General features: G+C 38.7%; 1 protein-coding gene across 7 annotated transcripts in view; it reads right to left on the reverse strand.

Moving 5' to 3' along the window:
- The window catches only part of AFF3 (ALF transcription elongation factor 3), a 559,583-nt gene that overhangs the window by 480,427 nt on the left and 66,026 nt on the right, over positions 1 to 13,130 (reverse strand). The window lies entirely within an intron of this gene.

The raw sequence follows: 13,130 nt of genomic DNA on the forward strand, positions 1-13,130 counted from the left end.
TTAACTAAAATTTTTATTGGTAGTTCATCTCATGGTAAAATTGCATAACATGTAATGAACCTAAAGCAGTCATATTTTAGTGCAAAAAATTAAAATTTAAAAGCTATCAAGACTACATTATAAAATTTCCAAAAGCCTCCTAATATTTAAATTAAAAAAAGGGTGATAGTAGAAGAATATCATGTAAGGAAAAATACCCTGTAAGTAAATTACATCTAGAAAATTTTTACTTTAGAAAATTAACTTTCATTTGTAATGCTAACAGCAAGACACCCATGAAAAACACACATGGTGTCAAAACAAGCCAAAAGAAAATCGTTTGGGCAAAAAATGAAAAAGGATCCCAAGTCAAATTTATAGAAAAGATTCCTTTATTAACTTTTGGTCGAGAATATGTTTGTATATTTTCAGAAAACACCTCCAAGACCATGTGGATTCCCGCAACAGAGAGGAATTGACAGGACTGCTCCAGCCATGAAGACAGAAGAGAAACAGTCCAGAGATGGAAGATGCTGATGACGCCTTGCCATACTAGCAGTCAGCAGCTGTGTGTCGCACAGCAGGTTGCCCAGGACCAAACCAGAGAGGGTCGGACCTGCATTACCACCATTTGTCCACCATCCAGAACTGAAATATCATTGCTGACATGTACACAAAAGGAACTGTTTGACATTGAAATTGGGACTCAAAAGAACTGTTGGCCCAGAAAGAAACTCACTACAGACTGATTCATTTGCCTCTCAGCATAACCATTATTGCTTGTCTCATTTTCAGTTCTCATAAGTGTATTTCTAGTATCACATGATCTCACTCATCTAGGGGAAATAATGAACAACATAAACTGATGAATAAAAACAGACCCGGAGACAGGAAAGCATTGATCAGACTGTCAAACCTCAGAGGGAAGGTAGGGGAGGGTGGGGGTAAGGGGGAGAGATCAACCAAAGGACTTGTATGCATGCATATAATCCTAACCAGTGGTCACGGACAACAGGGGGGTGGGGGCATGCGTGGGGAGGGGTTTGGGATGGGAATGGGGGGATGAGGACAAATATGTGATACCTTAATCAATAAAGAAATTAATAAAAATAAATAAAATAAAAATCACAGTGTAGCCCTAAATAAAAAAAATTAAAAAATACATAAGTGGAACAACAGATTGATGTCTCTATCACTCTTCCCCTCTCTCTCTTTTTCTCTTTTTTTCTCCCTCTCATTTCCTCTCTCTCTCTCAAATCAATAAAATTAAAAAATTAAAAATCATTTATTAATATTTAGCATATTATATTTTCTTAATCATTAAAGGCTGTGCATCTCCTTATACTATGAAAATGTTGGTATTCTGTAACTTTAATGTGCTATTTCCTATCCATGTCAGTATTTCACCAGGCATATAAATTCACCAAAGAAATAATAATAAATATGTGAAAACTACACAGCCTTGTAATAATTAAAGAAATGAAAACCAAATAAATGTGAAATCAATGTAATCTACCCAACTGAAAAATATTTTTTTAATAAGTTGGAAAAATATTATTCAATTCTGGTAAGAGTTGGTTGACATGGCTGGAAAGAGCATAGATCAGAACAAAGTTCCTCAGAAGAATTTTGCATTTTCTAATACATACTGGGAACTTTAAAAGGGATCTTTTACCTTGCTAATTTCATCCTAACACAATACAACAAATACAACACTACCACAATGATGGGTGTAGTATGTCAAAGGGAGAAAGGAGCCACCGGAAAAAAGCTTCCAATGGCCAAAATGGAGACATTTGAGCAACAAAATAAATAAAGTAGTACTGGATTATAACCCAAAGTATAAAAGAAATACCCATGAGTCCATATTGATATAAAGAAATTATTAAATAAATAAATAAATAAATGGGAGAGAGCAGATAACTCTCCCATGCAGAATAAATCCAAATAATTAATTCATTGGGTCCTCCACCTTTAGGGAGATGTAGCATCACTCTATTCTCCTTGAGAACTACAGGTACTGCAACAACATAAGTAAATCTCACAAATATAATAATGAATGAAAGAAGCAATATTGAGAAGAATACTATATAATTCTATCTGTATAAGGTACAAAATCAAGTAAACACAAAACGAGAGCGCTGGAATTCAGGATGATTCTCTCTGATGAGAAGAGAAAGGATCATGTGTGAAAGGATGCCCAAAGATATTTCTGAGATTCTAGCAACATTCTGTTAAACTTGACCAATGATCCATGTTCCTTCCATCAATGATCTGAACAACTCAATAAATTAAACTTCACCACTACTTCACACTAAGCATGAAACCAATTTCAGTTGAAAAAAAGAAAAAAGCCCAGAAACTAATGTTGATGTAACGTAGAAATCAGTTTACTTTTTTCCCACATGGTGAGCCAAATGACCTGGAACTATTAGTTAAAAAGTGTGGTTTTCCCATTATTCCCCAGTGTGGTTCTGTTCCTGGACTCTCTTTTCAATTCCATTTGTCTATTTTTCTATCCCTGTGCCAACACAGCCTGTCTTAATTACTACAGCTTTATAACAAAATCCTCATATCTAGTAAAGTAAATCCTACAACTTTACTCTTTTTCATTATTGTGTTGGTATTCTTGACTCTATTTTTCATATAAAATTTTGGAACCAGCTTGCCAATTTCCACAGAATTCTACACATAATTGTTGGGAGCTACTCTAGGGACAAACATGCATGTCTTTGAATATGTCAGTGGTTCTCAACCTTTCTAATGCCACGACCCTTTAATACAGTTCCTCACGTTGTGGTGACCCCCAACCATAAAATTATTTTCGTTGCTACTTCATAACTGTAATTTTGCTACTGTTAATGAATCATAATGTAAATATCTGTGTTTTCCGATGGTCTTAGGCTCTACAGCAGTGGTTCTCAACCTGTGGGGTCTACAGCAGCGGTTCTCAACCCCGCTAGCAAGGTCGCCTAAGACCATCGGAAAACACAGATATTTACATTAGGATTCATAACAGTAGCAAAATTACAGTTATGAAGTAGCAACGAAAATAATTTTATGGTTGGGGGTCACCACAACGTGAGGAACTGCATTAAAGGGTCGCGGCATTAGAAAGGTTGAGAACCACTGGAATATGTCATACCCATATTTCTTCGCTAGCTAAATGTGGAAGTCTGGAGATGGACTTTCCCTTCACCTGGGTCCCTGAGTGGAGTCAAAGTTCCAAAGAGCTCCCATGCCCATAGACACATTATGAAAATGTAGCATGAGCAAGAAACAAACCTTCATTATTTAAAAATAATTCTATGGCCCTAAAAATGTCATGGCCTTGGAGAAGGAGGAGGGTTTAGAAGAAAAAGATTAAAGATTAACTCGGGATTTATTTTAAATATCTGAGCTACAACAAGCTTATTGCATAAATACTCACCCACACAAATATGGGATATATTAATCGTTATTTCTGTATGAAACAACTGAGTTACTTACAGTTCTCTGAAATTAACTCAAGACATTTACCAGATGGCAAATTCTGAAAATAAATTTAAAATATGTAAAAAATATTGTTTGACTTTTATATGAAACACAGAATATACCTAAGTATAACTTCATATCTTAATTTTAAGAGGAAACAATACAGAATTTTTATTTCTAATATCAGTTTTGAATGATTATCAATTCTGATTTGCAAAAAAGGTCTATATTTTGTAAGTCAGTCAGTACTTCCCATTCATGATTTTTATTGGACAATAAAAGCCATATGGCCCAAGAATTCATCAGGATTAATAAAAAGAAATGCAAATTGTTATAATACAATGTGCCCCTAAACTTTTTAGGAACCTCTGCAACAGCTTTTTGTGTAAATCAAATTAAGATTTACTATATAATAAAATTATGTAGTAATAATATCAACCTTTATCTCTAGTCATGATTCTTCAACATTTAGCCTTGCTACACTGAAGCATGTAAATCATACAGGAGAATTCTCATGATATCTACTATACAGAGCACAGAATTATTTTGATTTAATTCTTGATAAGAAGTAATCAGTAACCTGATACTTTAGACTGGCAAATCAATACCCCAAAGATCGTTGGAAGATTAGGTATCACTCTAGTCATGAAGCAGCTTGAAAAACTGAAATATTTAGTGCTGACAGAGGGATTGCTCTATTGGGTTTCCAAAGGCTTTCTTGTGTGACTCTATGCTTAGTTTTATGTAAAAAAATAAATAAATTTCTTTGTTCAACTTGTCAATCAGAAAACACATTTAGAAACAGTGATTTTATTGGAACATATAAATAAGTACATTGTAAAATAACATAAGATGAAATGGAAATATAAAATGGCATTACATATAAAATATACACATAATAGAATTAACATACATGTATAACAATATAATTAACATGCATATAAATACTTATATGCAAAAAATGTAGAAATTAAAACTAAACTGACACAAAGTTGATCAGATTTTGTCTATCTTCAGTGTTCAAATACACCCATCTTTTTATTCCGAATTCAGAAAAAATTCATTATAACCAGCTTTTCCCATTACAATGAAAGTCCACAGAAAGATTCTGTGAGGTTTTTTCATCTGCAAACACTGAACTTTCTAGTGGGATGATAATGCTGGCACATTTATACCAGGATATCAATGAAGAAAACATTTCTTTAAAATAAAGAAACTAATAAGTGACCCTAAATTTCACTTTACATAACCACCAAGAAATACAGATGTCTGAATTTTGATCTAATGCCAATAAAAAAGAGTATACAGTGGAAACCAAGGCAGAAAGCAACCTAACACATTGATCTAATTATTGCCCAAGTTCCCTCATTCCATCAAGGTCACTCAAGTTCACCATGCATGAAGTATTACATGTCATCCACATTCATTGCCTCATGAGTTTCCTTTTATTCTTATGGATGGGTATTGTCAAAAATCAAGTCCTGGGCTCTAAAAAGTGAAGTCTAACCAAAGAAAGGAATCAGATTCGTTCTTGTCCCAATGTCCATTCCCCTGGTGATCACCATGTCCCCCAACCTGAGCATCCTCTGGCTACCCGCCAGGCAGTGCACTGTGCCACACCACCACAAGCCACACACGCCTATGAGCCAACCATGGCTTTCTTCACTATGGCAATGACCAACTCCGTTTCTTCAAATTTTAGTCTTCAGACACTGTGGAGTTACATGCGTGCACAAGTAGAATAGGCTTTGAGGATGCTCAGGCCAAGAGGCAATCTTCCTTTACACCAACTCTGTCAAGATAGGGATGCGTAGGAAGCATATTCGCCCATGCATACCTCACCTGCATCAAGCTGTGCTCAAGTAACCTCACTGAATGAGTTGACCTTTTCCCTTCCCAGGAATATTGTTAGTGAGCAAGGAGCCCCTAAGTGTGAATGAACCCTATTTATTCAATAGTAGTCACCAGACATACATACCAATTATGAATAAAAATGAGGGCTGCAGAGAACGGTGACTCTTCAGTGAACTAAAAATGGTCGAGTTCCTGTAAGTGAAGCAACCTCATCATATTTTACCAGTTTCAGTTGAGGAGCGTGTGGGTACATACAGCAGAAAGTACGATGCAGTGGGCAGAGCACTACTTGGTCACAGGGTCTGGGTTTAAGATCCGGCTCTGCCATTTGCTTTACTTAAGCAACCGAAGGCAGGAACCTTCCTTTTCATCTGTGTATGTTCAGTACCTAACGCTGCTCAGCACACTTTGGGCCCTGGATGAGTATTTATTCAATGAAAGAGAACATATTCTTTGTGACTTTAGACAACTAATGTTTTTTGGTGTAACTTCCCAGACCTTCAAAAACAAGGACATCATAATGCCTCCTCCATGCCTTCTACACTGGGTTGTGTCGCGACAAACACGTGGACTAATAGATATTGGTTGTATCTACTTAAATAGTTATCTGTTAACCATAAAGTATGCTATAAAGGTTAAGTTCTAAGTAAAGAAGCATTCTTGCAATGGGCATGGTAATAAGGGTACTTCAAGGAACATGGCTCTCAAAGCCCAGATTTCTCTTCTGTACCTTGAACCTCTTAATCCACCTCCTGGTATACAGATATTCAATCCTCTGAGAAAGATCACTGATATGGTTCTAATCAAAATTGAAAGTGTGTGCCAGGCTCTGGAAAAATAAAGTGGTAGAGAAAAGTTTTCAAGTCTTTCCTGACAATGATCTCCCTTCATGAATTCCCCATTCACACGGGCAGCACCAGCAGCCTCGTAATGCCCTAGGTCTGAAGTGCCTGCTGTTTGTCTGTCAAATAAATTCCTTCTATTTAATAGCCCGAGGCCATTATTACCTTACCAACTTTTTAAAAAGCTAACTTCATATCATTACAAATCCACTTTTGGGTTATGGGATAAATAGTAAAATATTTGGGAGAAATGTTTTATCATACCAAAGAACATATTCAAAATAAATGCCAACGGATTAAAGATAATTGTTTTAAAATGGAGCAACAATAAAACAAGAAGAAAATATAGGTAAATGTGTGATCATGGAACGGACTGACATTGCTAATCATTAATGCAATGAAAAAGATTGCAAAAAAAAATTTCATATATTTAACCATGGAAAAATTATACACTTCTATACATCATAAAATATCCACGATGTTAAAAGATTAAACTAGGGGAAATATATAAACCATGTAAGAAAAGGGGTAATAGTCTAACTGTATATATAGAGTTATGAGAAGTAAATAGTTTTTAAAAATCAGATAAAGTTGAGTTAGGAAGTCAGGTAGAGAACTCCATGTCAGGTTTCACTTACATGTGGAATTGAAAAAAAATAAACAAGCGAAACAAAAACAGACTCATAGAAAGAGAGACCATAAGGATGGTTACTAGAAGGGAGAAGTAGGGAAGTAAAAAAGATGAAGGAGAATATAGTCAACTAGAGGCCCAGTGCACAAAATTCATGCACAGGTAGGATCCCTAGCAGTTGCCGGCTGCCGGTCAGGGCCTCCCTTCCCCAGCTGCCGGCGGCCGGGGCCTCCCTTCCCCAGCTGCCGGCTACCTTCCCTGGCTGCCGGCTGCCAGCCAGGGCCTTCCTTCGTTCCATGCCACCCCCTGGTGGTCAGTGCACATCACAGCAAACGATCCAACTCACAGTCGGTCAAACTCACAAGGGGACACTTTGCATATTAGGCTTTTATATATATATATAGATAGATAGATAATATTGTGATAAGTTTGCATGGTAACAGATGATTACAGAATTAGTGGAGTGATTACACTGTAAGGTATAAAAATATCAAATCACTATATTGTACACCTGAAAGTAATATAACCAATATATTGTATACCAACTCTACTTAAATTTTTTAAAAGGGAGTTAAAACATGCAGAAAATCACAAAAAATAAAAGAGGGGATGGAGAGAAATAAAAATAACCAAATATGAGGGGGGAGAAAAAGCTCATATCATCAGTAATTTTTTTTAAAAAATACCATTTTTCCCTACCAAATAGGCAAATAGTTAAAAAATATAATCCCCAATACTGACAACTGTACAGGGCAGCAGGAGGTCTCATATGCTCCTGCTGGTAGCAAAACAGGTCAAATCTTTCTGAAGAGAAATTTGGCAACATATTTAAAACTATATAAAGGAATTCATTTTTAAGAATTTCTGCTAAGGGAATTACCAATGATGTGTGCAATGAATTCTATATAAGAATGCATTTATGTAACTGAGTGTGATGAAACTGTTTTCAAGGAAAATGTAATGGTATTTAGTGATAAATGCTCACAATATTAGTGAAAAGGCAAGACTCAAAACTATAGGGGGTATGATCCAAATATGGGAAGGGAAAATATAAAACCACACATTTTATTTGTATAGTTCTGTGAGAAAGTCCATGATGGTACTCTCAACATCAACATGGAGTGGTTTTTAATTGTTTGATTTTGGTTCCTGTAGACCCTGAAATGGCAGGGGCAAAAGGAAGACTTTCAAAGTCAATGTTTCAAATTACAAAACTCTTGGCTTTATTTTTTCTCGCCCAAAAAATACTCAAGTCATTAAGGAAAAGAAAAAAAAGGAGGAAAAGGGAAGACAACACAGGAATCATTCTTCTGTAATGAAATCTAAGACAGAAGGACAGAAGGAACATCACCCCAACCCCAATGGAGTCCTCCAGAGGACAGAGGACACAGAAGAGGACCCATAGACACCTTGGGTTGAGCACATGTATCTATGCCTGCTGCTTTCCTACCACGCTAATGTATGGTCTTACTCAGATTTCAGCCAAACAGATCACCTGGCCTCTTATCTCATTCTCCCCAGGATTCCAGCCTTCCAGTATCAGTCAAGTTGACTTAGTGTTTCCTCAAACTGAAAACAATCTGGAAAGAGCAATGACCCCCCAAAACAATGTCCAAGTGTGTACATAGCAAAAAGAGAAGGATTGTACAGAGCAAAAGTGTTTTTACAGAATGGCCCAGAAAAGAGTAAACAATCTCCACCACTTTGTGGACTAATAGTACAAAGAGAGCTTTGATTTTATTTCTCAGATACTTTATAAACATTGGAGAGAGCTAGTGAAAGACATCACGCAGCTTGCAGTGGGGGAAAGAGACTGGGATCCAGTCCAAAATCTTCCCATGGTTTCACCCGTGACACATACATGCAGAGAAAAGACTGCAATGTCACAAAGCATTCAAAGAACTTAATTTCTATGGGCCATGGCACTATGCAACATGTTTATTTTCTTCTTTTTAGTTTTTCTACTTAGGAATTTTTTGAAATTTACCTATTTTGCTTTTATAATGAGGAAAAAAAACCATTACAACAGTGCTTACATTTTTAATTAGGTAAATGAAATACCACCTTCTTTATGTCACTTTTCTGCTCACAAATCTATAATGGCTTCCTAGTAGCTAGTAGCTATCCAATCAAATTCACAATTTTTCAAATATGTTCTACCAGATTTGATGATGTCCAGAACCTTTAGCATGACACAGAAACCATCCCCCCACCTCCCATGACTGACTTGCCTCCCTCTTTAGCTCTGTCCAGGTTACATGGACCCATATTCCAGACATGCAGGATTGTCCCCAAGCGTATCGTGCTCGCTTTGGTGCACATGCCTTTGTTAACCTTCTTACTCAGCTTGAAATTCCTCTTTTGTCTTTTTTCTCTAGGCCCCACTGACTGTGTGCTCTGCTGGAAGGTCTCTCCTCTCCTCTAGGAAGCAGACTGCTGCCTCCTCTGTATTCCAGGCATCTTGGGTCCATATGCATTGGATTCGTCCTCACATCTCTCTCACGAGACTGCAAGTTCTGGGGCAAGCACTCATCTTTGTTCTCCCCAGAACCTAGATCAAAGGGGCACTGAATAAATGTTTGTTAAATTGAGTTTTCATTTTAACTTTTCTATTTCTTACAATGTTAAATTGAGTTTTCATCTTTGATTTTTAAAATTTCTTTTTTATTGAATTTATTGGAGTGGAGTTTTCATCTTAATCATTCTATTCCTTACAAATCTCCAATACAGAGATTTATGAGAATAGCTCAGATGAGCAAACATCTGCCTCAACACTACTGACCATTTAAAACCCAATGATTGTACATGCCATGCTTTCCAACTGGAATTTCATTTACCTCATGACCCTCGGTCATCACCCTGGCTCATGACCCTCTCACTCCTTCATGGGAAGCTTCCCCTCCCTGACCACACTCTGCTGACCCACCCCCCAAATGCTCTTCTCTCCTTACTTCCTCTGCTGGACCTTTCTAAACTGGTAGTTATTTACTAGTAGACCCTCTTTGTCCAATGTTATTAAGTACTATGTTAACTATTGCTTACAGCCTTCCCCATTAGATTGTAATCTCCTTAAAGAAAGAAAATGTTGCAAATGACTTGGAATCCCACTTCCCCTGAGTCCCTGGCACAGTCCTTCACACGGAGAGCTCCCCGCCCAGGAACAACAGCAATCCTTTGCTCCAAGAAAGAGTCCAATCCAGCCGAGAGACCATCCCTGTACTAATCCAGCCAATGTACACCACTGAGTCTCAGCAGTTCCAAATGGCCCTGCGGACCTCCCTCCAGTGAGTAAGAAGCAGAGGAAGAACGCTATAAAGGACCCCTTTTCTAGTCTATAGCAGTAAGAGATGGTGTTCTAGGTTCACATCCTACTGCTCACAGCAGAGGACCACCACGAACCCGTTAACAGCAGGATGTTGAGGCGGTGGCTAAACCTGGTGTCAGCACGGCCAGGTCTGTGGCACATGCTGGCAAGAGCAATGCAGATCTGGGACTCGGAAGCACCTGCTTATTCACGGGACACTCGTGGACTGCCCCCTCTATAAAGGATTTTCTGATGGGCCCTACAAGTGAAAGCAGAGTTAGAAACACGGTTTCGGGGAGTGGGGAAGTATTGTTTACTTGGACTGGCTGATAAGTCAGCCTGCACAGTGATGGGACAGACACTATGAGAGGGGAGGACCCACTGGGCTGCACACTTGGAGAACAAGAGGTGGGACTAAAGGGTGGGACCTGAATTGGCTGGGAATGTGCTTTGTGACTGAAGGCAGATAGACCTGTGTTGTAACTGTAGTCTGTCACATACTGCAACAAGTTTAACCTCATCATGTTTTCCCTTTTATTAGGATTTATAAAGTAAAACATAGTGAGAGAGTTTTCGTTAAACCTAAGAAATACAGATGTATGAGAATAAAAGCTTTAAATCTTTCTCCACCTTTTCCCTCTATTACCTCGCCGTCCAATCCAGGCATCTTTCTGTATGTGCTCAATTCAATAGAATATGGCAACAACTAAATCTTACCAAATTCTAGTCTATGAATTCTAAAACAGATACACTTCCATCTCAACACAAATAGCTCCCATCCTAAAGAGGACTGTATCCTTCTTGATCACTTGAACTTCCTAATCAGTGTAAAAGAAATCTTGAAACACTCTAGATTAATATTTACTATTCTATGTCTCCCTCCTCAACTGGAAAGACTTCAACTTTGCCGTGACTGACCAGCAGACCCTAAGCAGCGGATGAATGGAATACTCTGACACATGTTTCTGTGAAAGAGAGGGCTAAGGGGCTGCTTGGCAATAGGGACCAAACAGCCCCGTTCGCCTGCCTCCCTAGGCTTTTACTGTAACAACAGCTTGAACTAAAATGAACCTCTAGATACAATCAGCAAGGTAAGCATCCTTGAGAAAGCAAATGCTTCTACAAGGTCAGGTCTAAAGATTAAACAGAGATTCCAGTAAAACACCCCAGGGATCGGACTTGTTTGGAAAAGTTGAGTCAGGGGCTGACGCCTTTGGCAAGGTTCCCCTAGAGCAGGGGTGGGCAAACTTTTTGACTCGAGGGCCACAATGGGTTCTTAAACTGGACCAGAGGGCCGGAACAAAAGCATGGATGGAGTGTTTGTGTGAACTAATATAAATTCAAAGTAAAGGAGCGGAGGGGAGAGCAAGAGAACCCTCCGCTCTTTCGGCTCCGCGGGCCGGATAGAACAGCCGAACGGGCCGGATCCGGCCCGCGGGCCGTAGTTTGCCCACGGCTGCCCTAGAGGCTCCCGACCTTTTGTAGAATCCTCCTTACAGACATTCCAACCAAGTCCCGTGCTTCCCCACACAACTTGATAGACTTTGGCATTTAGCAATTTCTTCCTGCAAACTGAAAGGCAGTGTGGCAGGTGGTAGAAGCTCAGGCTTGATGCCTATGTGTCTGGAATGGGATCCAGTTCTATAACTTGCCAGATATCTACTTCAGGAAAATCATCAGTGTCTTCATGTGCAAGGTGAGCATAAAAATGCTGATACTACACATACTTTTGAATTTTTATGTTTTTATTGATTTTAGAGAGAGAGAAGAAGGGCAAGGGAGAGAGAGGTAAAAACATCGATGAGAGACAAACATTGATTGGCTGTTTCCTGCATGCCCCTCCACTGGGGATCAAGCCCATAACCCAGACATGTGCCTTGATGGGGAATCGAACCAGGACTTCTCAGTGCACTGTAAGACATTTGTTCTGTATTTTTGAACAAAGTAAGAAATTGCTCCTGCACTGTAAGACATTATTCAAGTACAAAAGTGGGAGGATATAGTTATACAATGAAAGAAAAACTGGTATAAATAACAAAACCTTAAAATCTACAGGACAGGTTCTGTCAGAGTCTCTGAGTTTTTGGCTCAACTACTACTAAATTTTACTATTGAGAATCTTATTAAGTAACTCACTTCCAGAATTTAAAAACACACTATTTAAATTTGAATGTGCTATGAGTGTTTTAGTGGTCAGTCCTCTTAGTTGTGGTCAAAGTTGTGAATATCTCAGAATCTTCAGTTCTTTGACTCCCTGGAGGTGAGGAGTGGATAGACTCAACACCAGCTCTTCCAGCCCAGGAGCCTGTGCTGGTGGGTCAGGGGACACTGGGGCTCACAGTCAGCCCAGTGAAATCCTCATCAGGGTCAAAGCCTCCCTCTTCATCACCTTGAGAGTTAAGTCAATGCAGGTCTCTGGGTCTTCTGAAACAAGGCCAAGGCCAAGGCAGAGCTAAAGCCATGTGCGAAAGCATCATCTCATGAGGATAAAAGTCCTATGTGATTGATGGTTCTACCAAAAGCATGTCTGCTAAGCAGCTCAGCAATAGCCTGCTGAGCATGAGGTATTTTCCAGCCCCACAAAAGTAGCAGATAGGTTCATAGAGAACTATGAAATGGGCCTTGTTGCAAAGGCGTGGCCTTCAACCACCCTTGAACTTCAGGGAGCAGAGTGATTTTGAAATACATCCTAGAAAATACCTGACTCATAAGGAAGGGTCATATATGCAGGATACTTTCAATGCTTATATAAAAGACAGTGTAATGCAAAGCAAAATGTCCTGTTAACAGTACCAGAAGTGTCATGATTTTAACTCTGGAATGCTAAGTCAACTAATCTTCGATATTCTGTGTTCAGATGACAGGCAGGCAGCCAAAGCTAGAGTTTAGGCTTGTCCAATTAATCAAATAACCTCCTTGCCACTTATCCTTGGAATTGGCATTAGAAAAGCCTTCATGTTCCCCCAAATCATATAAATGCCATGGTTTCCTATTCATTAAATCCAGGTTGGCCTATGCCAATATGTCATATTTTGACATGTAGCCC

This window comes from Plecotus auritus (genome assembly GCF_963455305.1).
Source record: "Plecotus auritus genome assembly, chromosome: 8".
In the NCBI taxonomy this organism is placed as follows: Eukaryota; Metazoa; Chordata; class Mammalia; order Chiroptera; family Vespertilionidae; genus Plecotus; species Plecotus auritus.